Raw genomic sequence first — 13,257 nt, forward strand, 5'->3', positions numbered from 1 at the left:
TTTGAAATTGTTAAAAGTCCATATTGATACAGAAACTCTAATCTATGATTTGGATTTATTAAGAACAAGTTGATTGACAAAGTCATCAAGAATTGAATAAACCACATTTTGGCTATGATAAAAGACATGCCTCTGGGTTCAAAATGATCCATGTCAGAAGTATGGTTCAATGCAAATGTGTAGTGGGTGTAAAGTTTGTTTTAAACTCTCACTCATTAAACACGAATCTATCAACACATGCTTCTCTTTGAACGACTTAATATAATATAAAACTTTTAGGAAATAAATGAAAATAAACTTTTGGTTCCTCAACTGCGTTGCCCACTCCAGTCAGCAGATGACGATTTGCTTCTTTTAGGTTCAGGCGATGCTGCCAGTGTGACGTATAATCTAGTGGACGTGGCGCTCCTTCAACAACAACAGCTAGTCAGACACCTCCGTAGCTTTCTAGCAAACATTGCTACAACATTCACGCTCTTTACACTGTTTTGGTGTATATTAGTCGCTGTGTATTAAACATACTTCTGTCGTATGTACTTGTTGGCCCATTTAATTATATATTTACGTTGTTTGTCAGCTAGCTGGTTTGCTAAGTTAGCTTAGAACTAGGCTAGTCGCTAATGCTAGTTAGCTAACATCTCCGACCATGAGTTCACTAAGCTACGCTCCTCTTGCTAAGGAAGAGAAGATCTGCTGGACGGATAAAGAAGCTTTCGTGAAAGAGGAGGACGAAGAGGAGGCTGTTACAATACAAAAACAAGTAGAGAGTGAGGTTGTTACCATGAAAAAAGAAGAGAAAGACGTTTCAGTGAAAGAAGACGCGTTCAGAGTGAAAGAGGAGGATGTTACAGTAAAAGACGAGGAGAAAGAGGAGGATGCCGTTTTTGGAGTGAAAGAGGAGGGGAGATGACTGTCACATTGGAGGAAGAGGAGGAGGTTGGAGATCTGTTTAACACCAGTAAGTACCGTCTCTGCAGTCGTTGAACCAATATGCAGTAAAGGGGTTCTACACTTTAATGTTGTTCTGTAGGAATGGCTGAAGCTACACTGTAACGTGTAGAACATCAAGAGTGGACCATCAACAAAACGTTAACAATTGATCAAATGCATCTAATGAAAATGCCTGAAATACTGTAGTCCTCAATATCTCCTGTTAGATTAGCCCAATATGTAGTCTTAAAGGGGCAATCAGCAGTTGTTACATCCATTTTGGGACTTATACATTAATGATATGTACCCATCTGTTTCTTGAAGAAATCACTTATAAATGCCTCATGAGCTTAGTTCAACTGTCGTACCCCATCAGAACGGAAAATATAAGCTTTTTTTTACTCACTTCAATGTAAATAAGACATACTTACTCCAATGTTTGTCAGTAAATATAAACAAACACTGCATATCCTCAAAACATGGTTAAAACTAGAATGTTGATATCATGGATGGTTGCATTTCTCCAGCCCCATCCCTCAGCTTTTTACCGAAACGGGCAGGGAGTACGCTTTGTTATTGTTTCTACTGCTGATTGCTTCCCCCTGTTACTCCTCAAGGTCCAAGGACTGTATGCTATTTTCAGAGGTAGACTGGCTCTGGCAGGTAAAATAGTCAAATAATCCACCTAAATGTGAATCGATTCTCAATTGCGATACGTTTCTAGAAACCTAAATCGCTGTACTTTCATATCACATCAACATAAGTTCACACAATACTTTCATATCACATCAAAATAGGTAATAGGTAACCAGTCACGATGCCCCAAAAGGTAAACCAAATTAGTTTCTCGTCATTTCTCCTTCCTTCAGGCTTATTTTTCTTCTTTGGACTTTATATGGCGGTTGGAAACCTACTGTAAGGTGCATTACCACCATCAACTGGACTGGCGTGTGGACCTCAGTTCATCTTTCAATCACCCACGTGGGTATATACCAAGACAGTCATGAAGAGGGCACAACGAAACCTTTTCCCCCTCAGGAGACTGAAAAGATTTGGCATGGGTCCCCAGATCCTCAAAAGGTAATACAGCTGCACCATCGAGAGCATCCTGACCGGTTGCATCACCGCCTGGTATGGCAACTGCTCGGGATCTGACAGTGAAGCCACTACAGAGGGTAGTGCGAAAGGCCCAGTACATCACTGTGGCCAAGCTTCCTACCATCCAGGATCTATATAATAGGCGGTGTCAGAGGAAAGCCCACAAAATTGTCAGAGACTCCAGTCACCCAAGTCATAGACTGTTTTCTCTGCTACCGCACGGTAAGCGGTACCGGTGCACCAAGTCTAGGACCAAAAGCCTCCTCAACAGCTTCTACCCCAAGCCATAAGACTGCTGAACAATTCATAAAATCACCACCGGACAATTTACATTGACCCCCCCCCCCCCCCCCTTTGTGCACTGCTGCTACTTGCTGGTTGTTTTACCTATGCATAGCCACTACGCCCCCACCTTCATGTACAGATTAACCTCAACTAGCCTGTACCCCCGCACACTGACTCAGTACCGATGCCCCCTGTATATTGCCTCGTTATTGTTATTCTCATTGTGTTACTTTTTATTATTACTTTTTATTTTAGTCTACTTGGTAAACTTTTTCTTCTTCTTGAACTGCACTGTTGGTTAAGGGTTTGTAAGTAAAGCATTTCACAGTAAAGTCTAAGTTGGTGTCTTGACGGATTTGTAAAAAACTGTTTGTCATAAAACACTATATATACATTTTTAAATGTTGCTGACACCCCTTCCCAGAGGAGTCTCATTATTGGGATTCATTGCTGATTCCTACCTGTAGCTCACTATGAGGTGTCTAGTGATACAGGTTAAGGGCCCTGTTGGAGATTGGTGGTTGGTAGCGGAGTCGAGGGAACAAGTAGGGTTGGACATGGCCATGTTAATTTCCCACACACAGTCTCTGTGGTTCATATGAACCCCATTCCTGGGAATTAGATTTGATTATATATCGCCCCTGTCTGTTACCACAGAAGGGTTCTGTCTGTCCCATTCCCAGCTAGGTTACGAGGCGCTTTGTCACCAGTACCTATGACTGGTTGATAGGGGAAACCTCCATGCTTATTATAGAAAAAGTAATTAGGGGAAAACTGTTTAGTAAACAGAAATAAAATAACAAACCTGTTTGACTCAAACTAAAATAGCCTAAAATAATAACCAGCATGTTTTCTGTTCCGTTTGAATCATTTATATCTTAACTTTGGCTAAAAATAGAATTGGGTTTTAAATATTTTTTATGTGGTTTTAAAGCTTATGAACCTGGTGGCTGGTAAATGCTGTCATGGGATGGCAATGTTTCAAATAGACCTAGCTTGTGTATCACTATCACCTGCTATCATCAGAAATACTTTAAGAAATTATGATATTGGAAACTCCTTTCAATTAGTATTAACAGCTTAAAGAAAATAACATTGGCATGAATTAACCTCTGTGAACAAGAAGCACAACATCACAAATATTTTCAGAGATGTGAGATAATTAACTTGTTCTCTGTAATATCGTATAGCTTTGCAATCGTGACATTATGTACTTTCAAGGAAAATAGGCATGTTTCTCGACTCATACCCTGACTTTAAAAAGGGATTTCGTGAGAATTAGCCTAGGAACTGCATGTCACAGCATGACAATGTGAACGCGATTGGTCGACAGTCTCTTGGACGGACGTTATATACGCTTTGACATTTTCTGGATTAGTTTTTATTTAAAAACGTTTTTGTTTACTTGCCTGCCTATTGATTTTTGAATATACTGTACTGTTCATCTCTGAAACTCACTTAGATAATTCCTTTGATACAGCAGTAGCAATACAGGGATATAACATCTACAGAAAAGACAGGAATGCTTATGGGGGAGCTGTTGCTGTATACAGTGCATTCTGAAAGTATTCAGACCCCTTGACTTTTTCAACATTTTGTTACGTTAAAGCCTTATTCTAAAATGTATTAAATTATTCCCCCCCCCCTTTCATTTAGCAAATTTATTTGGCACACCTGCATTTGGGGAGTTTCTCCCATCCTTCTCTCCAGATCCTCTCTAGCTCTGTCAGGTTGATGGAGAACATCACTGCACAGCTATTTTCAGGTTTCTCCAGAGATGTTAAATCGGGCTCAAGTCCGGTCTCTGGCTGGGTCACTCAAGGACATTCAGAGACTTCTACCAAAGCGACTCCTGCGTTGCCCCAAAATAATGTTCTTGTGTCCCCATCTAAAGTACATCTTGGTCAACCAAGAGTCGTCTGTTCTTTCTACCAAACGATTGGTTGAAATGTTATAACATGTATTTTTCCATATATAGACACCCCATGTGTTTTAATAAACGCTGTTTGATTAAATAATGAAGACACACAAATGACTCGAGTGAACCAGAGATCAAGATAACCTAACCAGAAGAGACAAATTCTGCCGTTATGCTCCTGAAGTTTCCTGTAATGGGCTACACCAGCGGTGGGCAACCTTTTCCATTTGGAGTGCCAAGTTATGTTACCATTTTTACCAATCTGCGTGCCAGTTATGATTTTCATATGCACATTTTCATGGAACAGTTTCATTTCATTTATAGTAGTATCTCAAAATCATTGTCTGTGATTAATCTACATTCTATCTAAATGAAAATTATATAAATCTAAAAGTAACTTTTATTGCCATTGCCAACCTATGTAAAAATTGCCTACATAAAGCCAACAAATAAAAACATTGCACCCTGCAGGTAGAAAATATCCTATAAATCACATTTGCTGCACATGGCCTGTCTACAACGAACTTGAAACATAGTTGATACAATCAACTGGGTCGGCCCCTTGTGACAGCATGCAACCAATCAACTATCAACTTGGTCTAGCTGAAACTCCTGATAGTTATAGCAAGCTTGCAACATTGTATAAAATATTCTAAGCCCTCAGTTTCCTGCTTCAGTGAGTTCTGGACAGACACAGCTGTTGGCTATTTGTGCAAAGAATAAGAAGTAATCAGGTATTTTATGACATTTCCACTGGATCAGAGCATTACATTTTTCCCTTTTATGCCGAGTGGTTATCGAAAGGGCGAGAGCTGGAAATCTTGTATAAAATACTTTGAGGAACTATTGTCATTCGCAATTGATTTTGATTAGACTTTGTTTACTTGCTGTTTGAGGTGAAGAAAAAATGTATTTGAAAAGCTCCACAACTCATTAGTGGTGCAGCGTTAAGACAATGAGAAATACTATCAGACATCCCCAAATGGGCACATTTATAGGCCTACATTTGCGCGCAGGACAGGTAGACTAGTCCTACTTCTATATGTGTAATCAGGTGTGCGTCCTTACTCAACATTGACAGGAGTGTTTCAAACAAAAGACAAACTAATTGACAAAACTGACACATCTTGCGGGGTCAGGTCTGGGTGGTCTGCCATGGGCCGTTTCATTTAATAACCGTTTGGGTCAGCATGGGGAATGATTGTATTTTCCCATAGTATGTTGTACCGAAGTTGACAGACTGAAAGGGAGTGTAACTTTATGACTATAATTACTGTTCCATGAAGGAGGGAAATGAGGTACAACACCTGTTTGTCCCCGCCCTTTCCTGGGTCGGTGAAGAGCGGTATTAAATTTAAGGAATAAATCCAAGCCTCACGCTCATCACCTGTGGAAGGCGGGGCTTCAACTTCAACTTAAATACTGGATCTTGCTGTGGGACAGTGTTTTGTATTCAGATCTCTGAAATGCACTCTAACTACGTCACATTTAGTGGCTCCTTATGTTCCGCTGGGAAACAGTTTTCATGGGCACAGAAATTCTAAATCATTTCAGAGTTTCCTAAATCCAATGGTTCTAACCGAGAGTTACCTTAACTTTATTGACAACACCCAAATCGATACTGTCATTAACGTGGTTCTTCAATAATTACACATATTTCCTAATACTGTAGCTGTTTTGTTAGTCACATGTTCAACTATCATCAGCTGATCCAGGAAATCATTTTCTGAATGACAGTCAAATGACAAACATCACGACATGCAAAAACAACCAAAGGGCTTCTTCATTCATTACTCTGGTAAAGACAGTTATGCCGTGCACCACGTTGGATCCAACATCCCTAACAAATTGATGTTTATAATGTTATTGTCTGCTTGATTTACAGTAAGGTCTCGTTAGTCTGTTTGCACACAGAGATACTTTGCTCATAATGTGTAGAGAACTGTTCCTTGATGGATAGGCTAGTGTACAACACACAGAGCTATTTTCCTTTATTCAGGACATTTAGAATGAAAACACATTACAGAGTAGCCTAGTGGGATTATTCACAAAATTATCTGGCTATATGGTTATGAAATTTCATGACAAAGACATTTTAGTTTCCATGTTTCACCTGAAATATTAAATTATTTTTAGTCCTCGTCTATATTATTGTTAGGTGAAGTTATGGGTCCTTACAGTAGGTCTGTGTTGTTGTTAGTTGAAGTTATGGGTCCTACAGTAGGTCTATGTTGTTGTTAGGTGAAGTTATGGGTCCTACAGTAGGTCTATGTTGTTGTTAGGTGAAGTTATGGGTCCTACAGTAGGTCTATGTTATTGTTTAGTGAAGTTATGGGTCCTACAGTAGGTCTATGGTATTGTTAGGTGAAGTTATGGGCCAATTTGACATACACAGTGTTCAAACCGTCATTGTCAGGCTGATGGCAAAGCTAGCCAAAGAGCATTTTACTGGTTGAAGTGTTTTTTTAAGTATAAAGCAGTTGTTTTGCGACAATAACACAAACATATTAACTTCTCTAGGGTAGGGGGCAGCATTTTCACGTTTGGATGAAAAGCATACCCAAATTCAACTGCCAGCTACTCATCCCCAGAAGATAAGATATGCATATTATTAGTAGATTTGGATAGAAAACACTCTGAAGTTTCTAAAACTGTTTGAATCATGTCTGTGAGTATAACAGAACTTATTTAGCAGGCGAAACCCTGAGGACAAACCATTCAGATTTGTTTTTTGTTTTTGAGGTACTCTTTTCAATGAGTTTTCATTGGGAAACCAGATTGCTAAGCGAACTGCTTGCAGTTCCTACGGCTTCCACTGGATGTCAACAGTCCTGAGAAATTGGTTGAGGTTATTCCCTTGTGTAACGATGAAATACGACCATCTTGAAGTCGAGTCACTCCAGGTGTCCTGTTTGATTGAAGCGCATGACCAGAAGGCATGCTACATTTGGTTTTAATCCTGTATTGAACACAGATCATCCCGTCTTCAATTTTATCGATTATTAACGTTAAAAAATACCTGAAGTTGTATTACAAAAGTAGTTAGAAATATTTTAGCAAAGTTTACAGGTAACCTTTGAGATATTTTGTCGTCACGTTTGAGCAAGTTGGAACCTGTGTTTTTCTGGATCAAACGCGCCAAATAAATGGACATTTTGGATATATATCGACAGAATTAATCGAACAAAAGGACCATTTGTGATGTTTATGGGACCTATTGGAGTGCCAACAACAGAAGCTCGTCAAAGGTAAGGCATGAATTATATTTTTATTTCTGCTTTTTGTGTCGCGCCTGCAGGGTTGAAATATGCGTATCTCTCTTTGTTTACAATCTTGCTATACTCAGATAATAGCATCGTATGCTTTTGCAGAAAAGCCTATTTGAATACTGACATGTTGGCTGGATTCACAACCAGTGTAGCTTTAATTTGGTATCTTTCATGTGTGATTTAATGAAAGTTTGATTTTATTTTGAATATGGCTTTTTGCCAAGTGAGACAAATCTGAGCCTAAACTCAGATTTTTGGATATAAATATGAACTTTACCGAACAAAACATAGATGTATTCTGTAACATGAAGTCCTATGAGTGTCATCTGATGAAGATCATCAAAGGTTAGTGATTAATTTAATCTCTATTTCTGCTTTTTGTTACTGCTCTCTTTGGCTGGAAAAATGGCTGTCTTTTTCTGTGACTTGGCTCATACCTAGCATAATCGTTTGGTGTGCTTTAGTCGTAAAACCTTTTTGAAATCAGACACTTTGGCTGGATTTACAACAAGTGTAGCTTTAAAATGGTGTAAAATACTTGTATGTTTGAGGAATTAAAATTATGGGATTTCTGTTGTTTTGAATTTGGCGCCCTGCAGTTTCACTGGCTGTTGACGAGGTGGGACGCTACCGTCCCACACCCTAGAGAAGTTAAGCAGGAGATTCAAACGAGCCTTACAATTTTAATCCCAAAGTAATGTGAAATGCACTTATATTCAACCTGTAAATGGAGGCTATTTTTGCTGTCAGCCTATGAGAACTCCCCTGAGTTTTCCCCCACGGTGGTGAATTAGTGAATAGACACAGAACTTAATGTGAGTTTCCTTGAGTAGCACTCCTGATCTTGCACTGAGAGTGTTCTGTAATATTCAGAATACATTGTTAAAAACTAAAATCTTCGCTCACCATTTTTGCTCCATGCAGATAAACTACATCCATAACTAGCGGTTTCCTCATTAGCAGGGAGGAGTTTCTACAACCAACTTGCCTGTGCATCGCCCTCATGCTGCAATTTAAGCCAACACAGAAAGGGGCCTGTATTGGAGACCAATAGTTGTCTGGCACACTGCTTAGGATTTCAGCAACATTAACTTTTTTCTGGTTACTACTAATGTGAAAACAAGACTAAATATAACTATTGTTGCTAACTTGACTGTCTTAATTGTCAAATAATTTAAAAGACGTCAATTGTTGTACAACATCATGGGTATGCTCTGGGCATCACCTTTTACCTCAAATAAACAGTGGATTTCTGTTGTTGGTGGGACTTTAACCATCTGTCTGAATTTGTTGTTCACACAGGAGAGAGACGGGACTATCGTGGATCTTCTGGGGAGCCTCAACAACATCATGATGCTGACAAGGCAGAGAAGAGTCTCTCCACATCAGAACACATCAAGAAACACCAGCAGAGACCCAGAGGAGAGAAACCTTTCTGCTGCTCTGATTGTGGGAAACGTTTCTCAAGACCAAATTCACTAAAAGTTCACCTGAGAATTCACACTGGAGGGAAATCTAACTGCTGCTCTGACTGTGGGAAAAGATTCAACTCTTCAGTAAAACTTAAAATACATCAAATAATTCACACTGGAGAGAAATCTTTTAGCTGTGATCAATGTTGGAAGAGTTTTTTTCAGCTAAAAACCCTGACATCTCACCAGAGAACACACACTGGAGAGAAACCTTATGGCTGTGATCAATGTGGGAAGAGTTTTACTGTGTCAAGCTCCTTGACAGTGCACCAGAGAACACACACAGGAGAGCAGCTTCACCATTGTTCATATTGTGGGAAAAGCTTCTCAACATCACACACTTTGAAGGTGCACCAGAGAATGCACACAGGAGAGCGACCTTATAGCTGTAATCAATGTAGGAATAATTTTTTTTACATCTAGCAATCTGACTAAACACCAGAGAACACACACAGGAGAGAAACCTCATAGCTGTAATCAATGACAAGAGATTCTCCGATAAAAGATATCTGATCAAACATCAGAAAATACATACATGAAGGAGTTGTTTCATGATATCAATGAATTAATGTCACAATGTGGAATGTTTTAACATTATAGTAGGAGTATTTTAATGATTGTCAGAATGTAGAACCCTAAACGTTTGCTCTGAATTGAAAGAGTACTATTTATGTGATTTAACAAAATGTGACTAACACAAAAAGAGCTGTTACACTTGAATCAAAATGCAACACTTCAGAATGTAGCGATTTGTTTTATACAAATTGTCCTCTAACCAGGGATGTACACATTATTCCCAGATTCCGTGTGATTTTTGAGCTATTAGTTTTAACAGGACGTGCAACCTCATCTCCCTCCTCTCGGCACAATTGATTTCAACATGATATCGTTGAGTGATGACAAATAAGTGTTGTGTTCCTTTATTTAGTGACCCCTACATTTAAATGCATCACTCCAGAATGTAGCTGACTGTCTTTTGCAGGTTGTCATCTAACCAGTGAGGTAAAATATATCTCCCATTTCCATGTGTTTTGTTTAGTTGTGTTAGTTTCAACAGCACGTACAACCTAATTTCCCCCCTAATCGATATCAGTGATTTATTGCTACTTGTCAAAACAACAGTGTTTTTGGTGCTTGTGCAGTTTAAAATGAGCTTGTTTAAAAAAATATACAAGTAATATGATTATTGTGGCAGATGTTTGTGTATATAGCATGTTATGTTTAGGTTTTCAATTAATCACAACTGTTGATTTGGACACGTTAAAACACGTTGTTTTGACTTTTTCCCACCAAGCAAAATGTCATTGTAAACACGTTGCAAAGACGACTAGGCCCGACAATTACAGTTGGAGTCGGAAGTTTATGTACACATTGAAACTCGTTTTTCAACAACTCCACAAATTTCTTGTTAACAAACTATAGTTTTGGCAAGTTGGTTAGAACATCTACTTTATGCATGACAAGTAATTTTTCCAACAATTGTTTACAGCAGATTATTTCACTTATAATTCACTATCACAATTCCAGTGGGTCTGTCTCCTAGAGATGAACGTACTTTGGTGCGAAAAGTGCAAATCAATCCCAGAACAACAGCAAATTACCTTGTGAAGATCCTGGAGGAAACAGGTACAAAAGTATCTGTATCCACAGTAAAATTAGTCTTATATCAACATAACCTGAAAGGCAACTCAGCAAGGAAGAAGCCATTGCTCCAAAAACCGCCCTAAAAAAGCCAGACTATTGTTTGTAACTGCACATGGGGACAAAGATGGTACTTTTTGGAGAAATGTCCTCTGGTCTAATGAAACAAAAAAATAACTGTTTGGCCATAATGACCATCGTTATGTTTGGAGGAAAAAGGCGGAGGCTTGCAAGCCGAAGAACACTATCCCAACCGTGAAGCACGGGGGTGGCAGCATCATGTTGTGGTGGTGCTTTGCTGCAGGAGGGACTGGTGAACTTCACAAAATAGATGTAATCATGAGGAAGAAAATTATGTGGATATATTAAAGCAACATCTCAAGTCATCAGTCAAGAAGTTAAATCATGGTCGCAAATGATTCATCCAAATGGACAATGACCACAAGCATACTTCCAAAGTTGTGGCAAAATGGCTTAAGGACAACAAAGTGAAGGTATTTGAGGGGCCATCCCAAAACCCTGACCTCACCCTATAGAAAATGTGTGGGCAGAAGTGAAAATAGCATTTGTGAGCAAGGAGGCCTACAAACCTGACTCAGTTACACCAGCTTTGTCAGGAGGAATGGGCCAAAATTCACCCAACTTATTGTGGGAAGCTTGTGGAACGCCACCCGAAATGTTTGACCCAAGTTAAACAATTTAAAGGCAACGCTACCAAATACTAATTGAGTGTATGTAAACTTCTGACCCACTAGGAATTTGATGAAAGAAATAAAAGCTGAAATAAATCATTTTCTCGACTATTATTCTGATATTTCACATTCTTAAACAAAGTGGTGATCCTAACTGAGCTAAGACAGGGAATTTCTACTAGGATTAAATGTCAGGACATGTGAAAAACTGAGTTTAAATGTATTTGGCTAAGGTGTATGTAAACTTCCGACTTCAACGGTACTTTCAATTTTAGTTGAAAGTTGAGATGTCGCTTTTTTCAATGACTTGAAAACAACTTAATTTCAATGTACTTGCAGCCTATACACATGGACTCAGTATAATACACTACGGAAGAAGCATGTTTCAAATCACCTCATATTTCAAACATCCAGACTGACAAAAGATACATGTTTTATTATTCCATGTGTAACGATCGTCCTCCTCCTCTTCGTCCGAAGAGGAGGAGTAGGGATTGGACAAAAACGCAGCGTTGTTATATGACATAATGGCATTTATTAAAGTAAAAACGAAACACGAAAATACTTCAAAAACTACAAAACAAATAAACGATGTAGACAGACCTGAACTAGAGAACTTACATAAACACGAAGAACGCATGAACAGGTACAGACTACACAAACGAAACAGTCCCGTGTGGTGCACAGATACAAACACGGAAGACAACCACCCAGAAACAAACAGTGTGAACAACCTACCTTAATATGGTTCTCAATCAGAGGAAACGTAAAACACCTGTCCCTGATTGAGAACCATATCAGGCTAAATGACAATGAACCTAAACATAGAAACACAACATAGAATGCCCACCCCAACTCACGCCCTGACCAACTAAACACATACAAAAACAAGAGAAAACAGGTCAGGAACGTGACACCATGCCTCAACATTAAGTGAATTATTGCCAATACATATTAACAAAGGGGTGTACATTTGGTTTTGATATTTCATATTTATAATTAATGTAACATTTAGTAATCATAATTATTTATGCAACCAATTTGACATTTTTGGGGACAATTATATTGACATTGTTGACCTACTTTTAGAATATCAGAGATCTTTCTCAGATGTGCCAACCCAAATGTACTAGAGCATGACATTGGGGACTGGGCCCCAATCCAACAACATGACTATCTAGTGAACTCTGAAAAGAGAGAGAAGCTCTGCAGTGAGGTGGAAAGTTACTACGGATATTGCAGGAGTTTACTCTTGAAACCAGACATGTCTGTGGTAAGGACAACTTGGTTGATGATTGTCTCAAGGGTGGGCATTCAAAAAGATTTGTGTTTTACGTTTAGCCAGTGAGTTGCCATGGATCACAATTTATTTTGACTGCACGTTTTTCCCGTATTGGAGATGAGTTTTGTTTGGGCTCGTTCCAAGGGGACCAGAGTTCTAGAAGCTAGTGAGTTTTAGGAAGACGAGAGTTCTAGAAGCTAGTGAGTTTTAGGAAGAAGAGAGTGGGGGGAAAAAAATGTCTTTCTTGCTTTTAATTGTTGACAGCCAGTAGACACCATGTTTATATTGTAGGTGAAGCATTGTAGTTGATTATAATGTGAAATGGAAGTTGTTTTCTGTTGGTGGTGCGCAAACTTGTCCGACAAAAATATAGGATATATTTGTTGTCTTAAGGGGGAAGGTGTTACAGGCTTTGGTTTTTCCATTTATGTTTTGAGGTTGGACTTTATCAGCACATCCAGCTCGTTAGCATGTAGGGAGAACTGATTGGTGTCACCTCGTTAGTCAGTATGTGTTACACCTGTGCTGGCTTGTCCATCTCGTTATGGTTGAATATTTCATCCTATTGTTAATATTTTAATCAATGGAATTTTCTTAGGATGCTCATTAGTCTTTCAGTGGTTAATCTTCGTTGTGTAGTAAATATTATTGTTTGTTTTTCATTGTTTTT

General features: G+C 38.8%; 1 long non-coding RNA gene across 1 annotated transcript; it reads left to right on the forward strand.

The window, feature by feature from the left end:
- The first annotated feature begins 399 nt into the window (after nucleotides 1-399).
- LOC129839103 (uncharacterized) lies at nucleotides 400-11,401 on the forward strand. The gene is made up of 2 exons (XR_008756981.1): nucleotides 400-958; nucleotides 8,803-11,401. It is a non-coding gene; the product is annotated as an uncharacterized LOC129839103 (long non-coding RNA).
- The last annotated feature ends 1,856 nt before the right edge of the window (nucleotides 11,402-13,257 follow it).

Source organism: Salvelinus fontinalis, chromosome 40, assembly GCF_029448725.1.
Source record: "Salvelinus fontinalis isolate EN_2023a chromosome 40, ASM2944872v1, whole genome shotgun sequence".
NCBI lineage: Eukaryota > Metazoa > Chordata > Actinopteri > Salmoniformes > Salmonidae > Salvelinus > Salvelinus fontinalis.